The following is a 13,087-nucleotide window of genomic DNA, read 5'->3' as shown; positions in this document are numbered from 1 at the left end:
CTCCACTCTTCCCCTCCTCAAAGCAGCTTTCAGCTATCAAAGCACACATAAATGCAAGGATGATACAGCCATTATGAAAAAAAGAAATTAACAAAATATAAAAGCAGCAGCAACAACGAATATAAAAATAAATGAAAACGCAGCAAAGCCACCTCCAGACTGCTAGGGGAGGATTCGAGGGCATACTGGAAATTTAGCTTTTGCACGACTGAAGCAGATGAAAACACCACAACGCAGAAGATCTTTCCGGTTAGGAAGCTGATGGGGAAATGCACTGAAAAGTGTAGGATGAACAAATCATTAGCAAGCAGACTTTATCAGCACAGTGCAAGCAAATCAGAGTGAATGTTCACTGCTGTATAACCTCCCTGGGAACTAGGCAGAAGGCATGTTCAGTAAAGACCAGACATAGTCAACCCTTCCACATATGCTTTGTGCAAGCAAATCAAGCTCAATAAACAGGCCTAATGGAAGGGCTCCAAGAGCAACACCAACAATAAGTATTTTCTTCCTTTCTTTTGAAAGAGTTGAATTGGTCACACCCAACCAAATAGCTTCCTTTCTTGAAAAATGGAAGAAGATACACCCAAGTCCTTCCAAAGAGGAAGAGCGCCCTCTACTGGTTGGGCTTCACACCCTTCTCTCTGTAATACAGCAACACACACACACACACACACACACACACACACACACACACAGTCCTGCGCTGGATCTTGCCCGACTTTGGATATGATCCTTTTCACTGACGTCAGCTCAAGACGGCCGTGTTGGCAGCTTAGGAGGCAAGGTTTTAAATATCCCTGGCTAAGCTGCCCACCGCCAGCAGGTTTGCAGTGACCTTGGGTGGTGCCATAAGCTTATCAGCCTCCGGTTTCTTGCCTGGCTTTACGTTCACACCACCAGATCTCGGCACCAACCCATTGAAAGCTCAAAGAGAGCCCCAAAGACATGAGTGCTATAATGATCATGCACAATGGTGACCCAAAATCAGGCATGAACTGCTGGATCCTGGGCTTGCTTACTCAATCCATTGATCCCAGAGAACCTGACCTTACTCTCAGTTGTGTTCTTAGGATTTCACCCAAACAGCTTTATCCTGTGCAAAATAAGGGACCCCTATGCCTATTATAAACAATGGGCTCATGCAAACCTAGCATTGCATATGATTGGGCTGCAAGTGACCTAGCCTTTCTGTCACGTGTCCACCTGATGGATCGTTGTATGTGCCAATCATATGGACAGATTTCCCCCAGTTAACTGAAGACACCATCTCCTAAATAGTCAATGTGGGTGTTGTTGTTTTTACCCAACTGCAAAATCAGGGCGTGTCCCTCACATTGGACAGGTTGGACATTTATCCTGGATACTGGCTTTGGAAGGCAGTGTTCCTAGACTGTGTGATACTGAATACCTCCCAAAAGCACCAATTTACCTAGTAAGCAGGTCTAGATTTAGAGGCAGGCATCTGCCTTAGGAACTGGGCATGGGGGTGCAATGGGCTTTGGGGAGGGGCACCTGTCACAGGCATTCAGCTCAAATGTCTGCCCGATAGCTGAAACAAACAGTTCATCTTCACCTGTAAAGCTGACAAGTGTTGCATTAATGGACCAATAAAATGTCTGTTTTTGTGCATTTTGAATCATATAACTTTCACTTAATCATATAACTATAACTTTAACTTCTATTAACCTATGGTCTGTGTGTGTGGTTTGGGAGCTGCACAGTCCGGGGGGAAACAATGCTGTCCAGGGTTGTAAAGACTGCAGAGAGAATAATTGGGTGCACTCTTCCCACCTTGGATCAAATCTATGCTTCCAGGTGCCATAAGAAAGCGGCAGAGATTGTGCAGGATAGTGCGCACCCCAGAAATGATATCTTTCAGCTTCTGCCTTCTGGAAGAAGGTACAGGGTTATAAAGACTAGGACTAGCCGTCTGAGAAAATGTGATTTTGGTTTTACACGCAGTGTAAGGTAGTCTTTATGTGAGTATATTGTATTCAATTATGGGGTATCAGAGTTTTTAGGGGCTAACCAGGCTGGGATAGCAGGCTTGTGGATTTTTGAATGTCTGATGTAGATTTTTTCAATTTCGTTGTTCTGTATGGGACAATGACAATAAAGATTATCGTATCGTATAATTTGTAGAGTTGAAAGAAACCCTGAGGAACATCCAGTCCTGCAGTGCAGGAATATTCAGCTGCCCCATACGGGGACTGAACCTGCAGCCTTGGTGCTATCAGCATCATGCTCTAACTGACTGAGCTATCTCCTGCCCTGCCTACCCACCCATATTATTGGGGTCTTCCCTCCTTTGGTTTCCCAAAGGGCTGCTTTAACATGCGTTCCCCTTCCCCCTTTATTCATGGGGAAATTGATATCACCAGTGCTCATTCAACAGTGTCTATGTAAAACCATTGTGAGCAACTGTGTAAACCTATCATTTATCCTATAACAGGGATAAATCAGGCGTCCAAGCTGGGAAACAGGATACAAATGCAATTCAAAAACCTAAATGCTTTCAAAAATCAAAGCAAATTGAGGGGATGCTGAAGATGCTCCTTGTCTGGGGTGCTGTTTGGCCTTTTTGATTCGTTCTACTGCTTCTGATTTGTTCTACAGCTTCTGGTTCCCAACTCCCCTCAAGGTGCTACCCACCGCCCAGCCTGCCTGCAACAATGAAGAGGTGCAGCAATGCAACCTATTCTTGAAGGAGGCTGCCCACTGCATCTCTGCCTGAGTCTGTACTCTGGGAGTGCCTCCCTCCCCTAACAAATAAAGTGAATTCAGATGCAAACAGATTAAAGTGGCAGCAGAGTCAGTCTAAGAAAAGGTCAAAACTCTGGGGTTTCTTTGGAGTAAGAAACACACACACCTCAAAACCTGGTGGGAGAATAGTATCTGTTGGAGCAGGTTTAAGCTGCGAAACCTCCACCTAAGCTCAACCTGCATATTTGCAATTAAATGCATATGCCGTATTTTTTCGTCTATAAGACGCCCCCATGTATAAGACTATTTGGGGGGACTCAGATTTAAGAAAACGGGGGGAGATCTAGCCGTGTATAAGATGCCCCCTAATTTTTGACATTATTTTTAAGGGGGGGGGGAACCCTAGTCTTATACACGGAAAAATACGGTAGTTACAAAAATCTCTTATTCAAAGGAAACCAACCCAAGAGTACTCACTGGATCCCCTGAAACCACACTATTAGGGTGTGCATAACAATTCTGTTGTATTACATTTTAACACCATCATTCCACCTAATGGTTCCCAGGGCAGCATACAAACATATTCCAATAAAATATAACATTATCCATGTAGATTTTTTAAAAAAATCATCATAACACCAATATAAGCATCAATAAGCAATCTGCGGCAAAACACACATTCCTGCAGCAGACAGACCAGCTCTTTAATCCATCCATTGCCAAAAGCCTAAAGGAGAAAGCTTCATTTGCTGTTGGATCTGCCAACATGGAGGAAACTCCACAACCGAGGCGACACGATGGAAAACCAGAGAAGGCCCTGAATCCCATTGCCACACAATGAGCCACCTATAAACACACATGGTATATGTGTGCGCATAATTATATATTACACATGCCAAGTGATCTATATCTGCTCAGGTTGACTTTGGTCCTTGGTCCTATAAACCTGTTTTAAGGGTGTCCCAAGCCTCTTTGTGGGTTCCTTAGGGAGTTTCCTTGTGACAGAAATTGCAGGAACTAGGATTAAGAATGCCCTGGTCTGTGTTCCACTGCCCTGGGCCATGAGCCACCAGGTCCATTGGGAGGAGTTAATATCTGGACTGCATACCTAGTTTCCAGGGTGCATCTGATGCCTGAGGCGGCTGTCTCACTGTGACTGATGCCTGGAGAGAACTCGCCCACCCAGGCTGGCCATTGGTCCCCCAGAGCTGGAAGGACCATAAAAAGTTTCCAGTTCTGGCAAAGGCTTTAGCTGTGTATGATTTGGAAGCTGTCAAAGAAAGACCAGCACTGAGAGCCTGGCAGGCGGCTCAGCCTGGAAGGGGCTCCCTGATAGTTGAAAGCAGCGCTAAGCCTGGAATTGTCAGGGTGCTTCCTGGTTGTGGTTGTTTTGGGGTAACATCCAATCACATACCGGCATAATTCAAGATTTGAGGCCCCAAACCTGAGATCTAGGGGTGGGCCCTGGGGATGTCACAGAGTGGGCCTCCTCCTTTAAACCAGTCCTCAAAACGTATTATTTCAATGAATGCTGCCTCCGCCATCCTTATTTCACCATTTTTTATCCCACTTTTCTGCAACAAGGCAGCTCAGGGGACAAGACTAAAAGCAGTCAAAACAAAAAGAGATAAAGCTGTAAAACAGAAAACAACAACAACACCAAGGAGATACCAACAGTTAAAAACATTCCTGAGATAAAAAAAGAAGAAGTTAGTCAAAAACGTGCTGGAATGAAACTGTCTTAAAATTTATAGTGTGGATAGGGCATTGGGGGTGTGTGTGCAAAAAGTGGTGGCCAGTCTGGGCATAAGGAGAGGCCTGTCAAAGTCCCATCACAGTCCAGCATTCTGTTCTCACAGGGGTGAACCAGATGCCTATAGGAAACTCCAAAGTAGGCCCTGAGTGATACAGGAATTCTCCGCACCTGTGCTCCCAGGCAGTTGGTATTCAGAGATATGCCGCCTTGAAAACGGGAGGTAGCCCACAGCTATGATGTCTGACAGCCATTCATAGCTGTCTAAATTTGTCTGAATCCCTTTTAAAGCCGCATTCAGGCTGGTCACCGTCACTACCTCTTGTGGCAGCAAATTCCAGTTTAACTTTGCTCCGCTTAACATCGCGCTGTTGTCATTCACAGTGGGAAGAAAAACAACAAGAAAGATGTCCAAGCTAAGAGCAAGCCCCGCCACTGAGAAAAGTACTACAATACCGGGGAATTTCTCCTCTCAATGGAGAAATTCAATTAAATGGTGTGGACACATCTAGGACTGTGCTGTCTAGGAACTCAGTCAATGGGGTGAATTACCCCCCCCCCCTTTTTAATTTCTGTATGGTCAACAGCCATCAACATTCCATAAGTTCTGATAGCTCACAGGTACTTGTCAATCTGTGGGAAGGGGGGTTCCTCTTTAAAAATAAAAGAAAATCTCTTTTTCGCTTGCAAACTTAGATACTTCTGCATATCTGGAAAATATGCCAAGTATATAGAAACTGCCACCTTAGTTTGGGGTGGCGTGTGATGTAAGTGCTTCCAAAATTCTGGCATGCTTTTTCGCTACAAAAGGTGGCAATCACATACCATCAGCACTTGAAGTGTCTAAATCTAAACCCCTAGCATAGTTATTGTATGGGGCTCAGATTTGGACAGGCACTCACTTTGGATGTACAGAAGCTGTTCAATCTAAGTTCCTAAGGCAACTTTTTTCTGTTCCATCCTGTGTTCCAAATGTTTCATTGCGCTTGGAGGCTAATCTCCCCTCTGTTGAATTACAGATTTGGTGTAGGACATTTAATTATTGGCTTCGGTTAAATTTAAACCCCACTGGTCTAACAACCTTTAGTACCGCAAGATTGTCATGAGAGCGCTTGGACTAAAATTGTCCACCAAAAGCTTTACTTTTCTGGTTTATCACCACAACAGTTATTAACAGTGGGCTTCAGTAAAGCCAGTAATTTAACTAGACAGCGCCTATATGATATCGAGCGACAGAATAATTTGGCCACAAAAAGGAAATTTTGTCCATGGTATGATTATTTTCCACCTAGTCATTTTGACACGTTGACACCCAACTTGCAAAAGTTAACGATTCCAAAATACAGACGCACTTTCACTTACGCAAGAATGAATATACTGCCTTCGGCTGTACTTGAGGGTCAATTTCGAAAAATTCTGCTGGAAAAACGGTTTTCCCCATGTGGAGATAGCAATATTGAGTCAGTGTCTCATGTGCTTCTGGCTTGCACTCATTATAAAGATTTGGGGAGTGAGGTTATTACCCCTCTACTATTGTCCATGCCAGAGGCCGGGTCACTCAACCATTGCTACTGTGTTCTTTCTTCTAGCAGATCAAGATAATCAGGTGACAGCAAAAACGGCAACATTTTTAGCGGGGGCAATTAGAATAAGATCTATTGTTTGATTATTGATATAAACCTCCAAAATGAATTTTGCATAGTTAAGTTTTTACCTCTATCTTCAGTACATTTTATTTTATTGCTATGGCTAGTGGCTGATGCAAATAAAGATTCTTCTGGTCTGATCTGTGTAAGTGCTTATAAACTGATAGGCACTTGCCCACCTGAGTTTGTTATTATTTAATCACAAATGCACAAGTTGAATAGTGCAAAGCAAGCAGGCTCCCAGTGTGCCCATGGCTCCTGCTTGCCAACCACCTGCGACAAACCAAACTTCTTTCTCTAACTAAACAGCAAAACTGTTTTCTTTAGTTTTGCTATCCAGGCAGGAGGGATGTACAGTGGTACCTCGGGTTAAGAACTTAATTCGTTCCAGAGGTCCGTTCTTAACCTGAAACTGTTCTTAACCTGAGGTACCACTTTAGCTAATGGGGCCTCCTGCTGCTGCCACGTGATTTCTGTTCTCATCCTGAAGCAAAGTTCTTAACCCGAGGTACTACATCTGGGTTAGTGGAGTCTGTAACCTGAAGCTTCTGTAACCTGAAGCGTCTGTAACCCGAGGTACCACTGTACTATAAATCCCAGTGTCTTGGGGAAGCCACCAGACCAGCGTCTTTTGCTTTAGGCCGGAGCGGTTCTCACCCTGTGGGTCCCCAGATGTTGTTGGACTACAACTCCCATCACCCCTGAGCTCTGGCCTTGCTAGCTAGGGGTGATGGGGAAGGACTGTACCTCACTGGTAGAGCATCTGCTTTGCATGAAAAAAGTCCTGGGTTCAGACCCTGGCACCTCCAGATTAGGCTGGGAGAGACTCTCTGAAGCCTTGGAGAGCTGCTGCCAGTCAGACCCAATAAGGAGCTAGATGGACCAAATGTTCCGTCAGTCATTGTCTGGCCTAGGGCCAGATCTCCCATTGCCCTTGATGGTTGCCCATGCTGGTTGGGGCCAATGGGAGTTGGAGTCCAGCAACATCTGGAGAGAAACCCAGGTGTGTAATTCTTGTCCTCGTGGATTTGCCCAAGAACCCTGGGAACTGTAGATTACTGCAAACGGAACTACGACACCCGACAACCTTAAACCACAGCTCCCGGGATTCTGTTGGGGAAGTAATGCACTTTAATTGGGCCTTACATGTTTGGTGTCTGCACCGCCATTCAGCTAACCCCTGCGGATTCGCATCAACAGGAGCAACAGGGACGTGCACGGCCTCCCTGCGTGGCTGTCTTATCTCGCTGGTATTTTTGTCCTCCCTCTCCTCCTTTCGCAGTGTTAACAGAACAGGTGTCAAAAATGGCACCTTGTCAGTTTTTGTGTGTGCAGGGAAGTTCCAAAATAGAATGTGGAGACGAGGAGGTTGCAGAACAAGGGAGGCACGTCTCTCTTCCTCCACTTCCCTGCCCTGCCCTGAGCCTTTTCCCTTTGCGACACAGCACCCCCTACAGAACGCTTTGTGTCCTGCTCCTTGCGGAACAGGGACCAGAAGACAGAACCTGGTGCGATTCTGAGCACGTCGCTGCATGTGTGTGAGAGAGAGAAGGAGAGAGAGAGAGAGATTGTTGGCATTGGATAAGAAGGCAGCGGGGAACATATGGAGGTAGCTTTAAAGCTCAGCACTTCTGTACAGCAGCCAAAGCCTCTTCTCCCAGCCTCCCCCCCCCTCCTCCGTCACCTTGCTCATGAAATATGCAGCAAGGAAGCCGAGAATAACACATGCGCAAACACACACGGGCATCCGGGCACACGCAGTTCCCCCCTTCCTAGAAGCATCCTGCTCACAAGCTGTCACTGGCAGGCGTTTTACACACGCACGCATGCATGCGCGCACACAGAGGACTCGGAAATTTGGGCAACATCTATGATCTATATTGTTGGGTGGGGTGGGGTAGGGGAGGGAGAAAGTCAAAGAGTAGGTGATGTGCCAGCAAAAGGAGATGGAGAATCAGCCACGACCCTGAATAGCAACATCAGTGCTGAGCAATGTGTGCCTGACCGCAAGAGCATGGTGCTTATGTTTTTGGGGGAAGGAGGCTATAGCCCAGTAAGCAGAGCATCTTGTTATGCATGCAGAAGACCTCAGGTTCAATCTCTGGGGTCTCTGCCGACAGGGCTGGGAAACTGGGAGTGATGCTTCAGAACTCTCCAGCACGGACTGGCAATGGTGCGCCGGGATTTCAGGCGAAATGCTACCTATGAAACCCTGAAAGAGACACTGCCAATCAGTACAGATGATACTCAGCTAGATGGACCAATAGTCTGACTGGGTATAAGGCACCTGCGACATGGAGAGAGGGCCTTTAGACTCTGGACTTAATCATCTTAAAGGGGACCCCTCCCCCTCTTTAGAGGGCATTGTGTATTACTTCAAAATGTGGTAAGTTGGCCCTGCTAAACTCAGGGCCACCATAGCTAGCTAGCAGGGACAGTCAGTGGAGCATGAGACTCTTAATCTTAGGGTTGTGGGTTTGAGCCCCACACTGATTCCTGCATTGCAGGGGGTGGGACTAGGCAACCCTCGTGGTCACTTCCAACCCTACAATTCTATTATTCTATGTTTCTATTATCATTCTGCTGCATGGAGTCCTGGGCATCTGCCACAAAGTCCCACCCTGGTGGTGCCACTGACCATAGACTTAGAAAATGACCAACCACCCGTTAGTTTTCCATTTCAGGCTGTGTGTGACTTGCCTTTTCCACTCCTCTGGGAGATAAGGGGACAGGGATTTGTAGCCTGCAGCAGCAACCTGAACCTGTGTTGGGGGGGGGGATTAACTCCTGTGTTTAATTCCTTACCAGGAAGGTCACTGCACAGCGGGGAGGTTCAAAGGGTGGGGGGTCTGAAAGCCGCAAGGATCCCCTTCCAAGAAGCAGTCAAACCTTAGATTTGACACCTGGCAATGAGGGCGGAGAAAGGCAGCAAAAAGAAGGGGTGGTGGTGGGCATATATATGGGTTCTGACAATAGCTCAGTGACAGAGCAACTGCCTTGCATGCAGAAGGTCCCTAGTTCCATCCCCGCCATCTCCAGGTAGGGCTGGAAAAGATTTCTGAAACCCTGGAAAGATGCTGTCAGCCAGTGTAGAAAATACTGGGCTAGATGGACTTGCGATCTCACTCTGAATATGACAACTTCCTTAGGCTGTGATTACAGGACTGTCCATTTTTTCCATATTATATTTTTTTAGAGAGAGAGGGCTGCCATGTAGAAGTTTAAGCTTTGCCCAAAATGGCGTCTCCATGCTGGGGAGGAAGCCACGCCTCGTGAATTTCTGCCAGCCACATGTTTCTTAACTATCCCAGTGTGCTGGAGTGGTTGAGAGTGCTGGTCTAGGACCAGGCAGGGCCAGGTTTGAAGCCACGCTCAGCCATGGAGACCACAGGGTGAGCTTAGGCAAGGCACTCACAGGGTTGTTGTGAAGCTAGTGGTGTGGGATGTGAAACACAAGAGCAGTCAAGTACAACATTCCTAGAGTGAACATGTTTACACATGGGGAGGAATGTTTGTCCAGCCAGCAGGTAAACTTCCTGTTTCCTTCTGGGCTGGGACAGACTTCTTCTGCATGTGACTAGAGGTGGGTGTGGCCTCACCTGTGCAGGTAACGACAAAAGCACAGGGCAGGGCAACTATCTCTCTCTCTCTTTGTCTACATGCATTGAAGAAGCAACATCTGCTTAGCCAAAGATGCCCTCTTGGCTTCCAGCCAAGAGAGGACAAAGGGGCTGTCTTCTTATGGGATAGTTTCCAAGTGTATGTTACTTTTCTAAGCTAAGTCTGCCTTCTGGGATCCGATTGTGAACAGAATGTGAGTAAACTCTTTTTATACTTTTATAGAAGATTATGTCGTGTCTTATCTTTTATGAGGGAATAAGGGAAAAACACCAGAACAGTTATTATAGAGGCTTTAGCGAGCCTGCACAAACGTATCCGCTGAGTTTAAAAAGGGGAATGTTACTCTGCTAAATTGTGAACTTGTTAACACAAGTTGGAAAGGCTATAATCAGACAATATATCCTCTCCTGCATCCCTGAACATTCCCACAAGTGGCAGGTGACACAAAGGAGCGCAGAGCCTCCCGCAACACATCAATGCGACTGCATGGCTCCACCTTGCTTCTCCCCTGCCCCATCCCTGTCCAGGTAAGCAGCAGTTCCTGCCCTGCCACACACACGACTACTGGACCAGATGCAGCCCTGCTCAGCTTCAGCAAGAGGGATGCAGCATGGGCCCTATGGCCACAAGAAGAACCCTGATGGATAGAGGCAATGGTTCATTCCTGTCAAGTTCTTGCAGTTGGCCAACCAGGTGTCTAGGGAAGGCCTGCAAGCAGGACCTGAGGGCAGCAGCAACTCTCCTCACTTGTGACACCCAGCGACTGGCATTCAAAGAAATACTGGCTTTGACAGTGGAGGCGGAACAGAGTCACAGTGGCCAACAGCCTTATGTCCAGGTAGCAGACCTGCCTCTATTCCCTCCCGACGACCCTTTCACTTGGGACCCCTGGAGTCCTGCTTGCCTCAATGTAGAATGGGGAGATATATAGGTGGGATGTCTCGGTTGTGATGACAGTGGCTCAGCTCTGTCCGCAGAGCATGAGACTCTTAATATTGGGGTTGTGGGTTTGAGCCCCATGTTGGGCAAAGGATTCCTGCATCTGCAGGGGGTTGGCCTAGAGGTGACCCGCATGGTCCCTTCCAACTCTATGATTCTCTGAGTGGAAATCAGAAATCAGCACACCTCTGACACACAACAGGGGGGAGTTTTCGCCTCCTGCCCCACTTATGAGCTTCCCAGGAGCATCTCGTTGGCTGCTGTGTAAAGTTGGGTGCTGGAGGAAATGCACCTTTGGTCTGAGCAGGTAGGGCTCTGGATATATTCTGCATTCTCTTGAAAGAGGTGTACATTCACAAGTTCAACCTGAGTTTACAGTAGGTTACAAGGCATTTTTTCAATGCATTAATTTTTTTTTTCCCCTGTTCTGCTAGGGGAAGCCAGTGCAAGGACTCCTGCTAGAGCAACAGGCCTTTCTCCCCTTTCTCTCCCCCCCCATGCCTCCCCCAAATTCACTATGAGTGGGACAGGAGACCCCCCCCCAAAAAAAAAACACACAGTGTGGGGTGGGAGAGGAGAAGGGAGATCTTACTGCCAGGCAAGCAGAAATGGTTGCAATCTCCTTAGCACTACCTTGAATTCCCACCCAGAGTTTTTGCTTCTTTAGTTGGCCACCTTGTCGGCTTGCTCTGAATTTGACTTTTGGACATTTCAAATCATCTTGCTGCAGAAGCGCGGCTTTAGGAACACTGCTCAGGAAACTGAAAACCTTCGGTCTAGTTTAACTAACCAGGCAAATCGGGTCAAGAATCAGTGGGCTTCATTCATACTTGATGGAATAAGATTTTATTCTGTGAGCCACCCTGAGATCTTATGTTGAAGGGCAGTATATAAATGAAATAAATAAACTTGGCATGCAGAAAGTCCCAGGTTTAAGCCTTGGGATCTCCAGCTAAAGGGACAAGGGGGGTGTCAAAGACCCTTAGTGGAGCTCCTGGAAAGCCACTGCTAGTACGAACAGGGCAGGGATGGGGAACCTCCAGCCCAGTGGTCAACGGTGGCCTAGGAGAATTTTCAGTCTGGTCTTTGCACTCCCCCTCAGGCAATCTCATCTCCCCAGCCAATGCCCTTTTACCAACCTCAGGGGCTTTTGTCTGGTTGGAATTAGTTTTTGAACCCAGAACATGCATGCTTCTCGCATGCTTGGATGGAGGACAGAGAGGGGTGTCGGTGCACATGTGTTGAGACGAGCCTCCTTTGCCAATCCACATTTGTTGCCCTGCCCACTTCTGCCCACCCCGGCATGTAGCCTCTGGAAGGTTGCCCAGAAGGAAACGTGGTCCTCAGGCTGAACGAGATTTCCCCACATCTGGAGCAGACAACAGATAGTCTGCCCTGGTGTGTGAGGCAGCTCCCTGTGTTCCTTAGCTAGGTGGCAACTCTTCTCTGGGTTTCCTGTCATAGGACCATGTGAAGCAGCCATCTGTGCTGGTCAGCAACTGCACCTGCTGTTGAGATCTTCAGGGAAAGGCATTTCCTGAGCTCTGCTCCCTGACATGTCCTGGTGGCATCTCTGAAACCAGGACCTTCTGCGTAAACAGGACAGAACTACGACCCCACACAATGGTTTCTCAACTCTCTTAGCTTCCCTGAGGTCCCTCACTCCACCATTCCCAGCTCTCGTCCTTCATACCACCGTCCTGCAAATCACACTCAAACTCCCATGATCCCACAGGAAGCCTTAGCTGCCAAGCTAACCTTCCCTCCCAGGAACAGTGTAGCCGGTCAACATGCAGTCATGGAAAGCTTTCCCCCAGAGCAGTTGGAATGTGCCCAAGGGTTCCGTGTGTTGTCTCAGCGGACCGGCCAATGGCTGAGCTTCTGGGAGATTCCGGGTGTTCAGGGAGGCAACGGGCAGGTCACATACATTAACCCTTTGGTGGGAGCATCCGTTGCTCCCAAAGCAACCATTGTTTTCAGTTCAGAGTGAGTCCGAGGCATCACGACGTAATGGCTTCTAGCGAAGGTGCGCTTGCTGGGAGACGCAAGTGCCTTGTCTCGCAACCTTTCCTGTCATGCTGAGCAACAAAGGTGGCCAGGGACCGCAGGAATGCGCACGCGGGATGCCTTTTAAACCTGCTCCAGGCCATCTTGAATAATTCATGCCCCTCTAGCACTCAGTGCTTCCTCCTCCATCTATATTTCATGTAATTAAAACTTTGCTTGTGCTTTCTCTGCCCGCCCCTCTTGCTGCTTCTTTTAAAAAATTATTTTAAACATTGCCTTGCATTTGGGTCTCCTGGGTTCTTCTGGCATGGGGACGAGTGTCTTGGGGCCAGTGGTGACAGAAGAAACATATCCATTGGGCCCTACTTATAAACATCCCAAGGGCATCTCTTGGCCACTGTTGGACAGAGAGTCA

At 47.5% G+C, this 13,087-nt stretch overlaps 1 protein-coding gene across 1 annotated transcript in view; it reads right to left on the bottom strand.

Moving 5' to 3' along the window:
• The window catches only part of SLC17A7 (solute carrier family 17 member 7), a 64,890-nt gene that overhangs the window by 35,526 nt on the left and 16,277 nt on the right, over positions 1-13,087 (bottom strand). The gene's annotated exons all lie outside the window — the stretch shown is intronic.

Source organism: Podarcis pityusensis, assembly GCF_964106645.2.
Source record: "Podarcis pityusensis genome assembly, chromosome: 13".
NCBI lineage: Eukaryota > Metazoa > Chordata > Lepidosauria > Squamata > Lacertidae > Podarcis > Podarcis pityusensis.
Note: the sequence above shows the minus strand (reverse complement) of the source record. Positions and strands in the feature narration are given on the sequence as shown.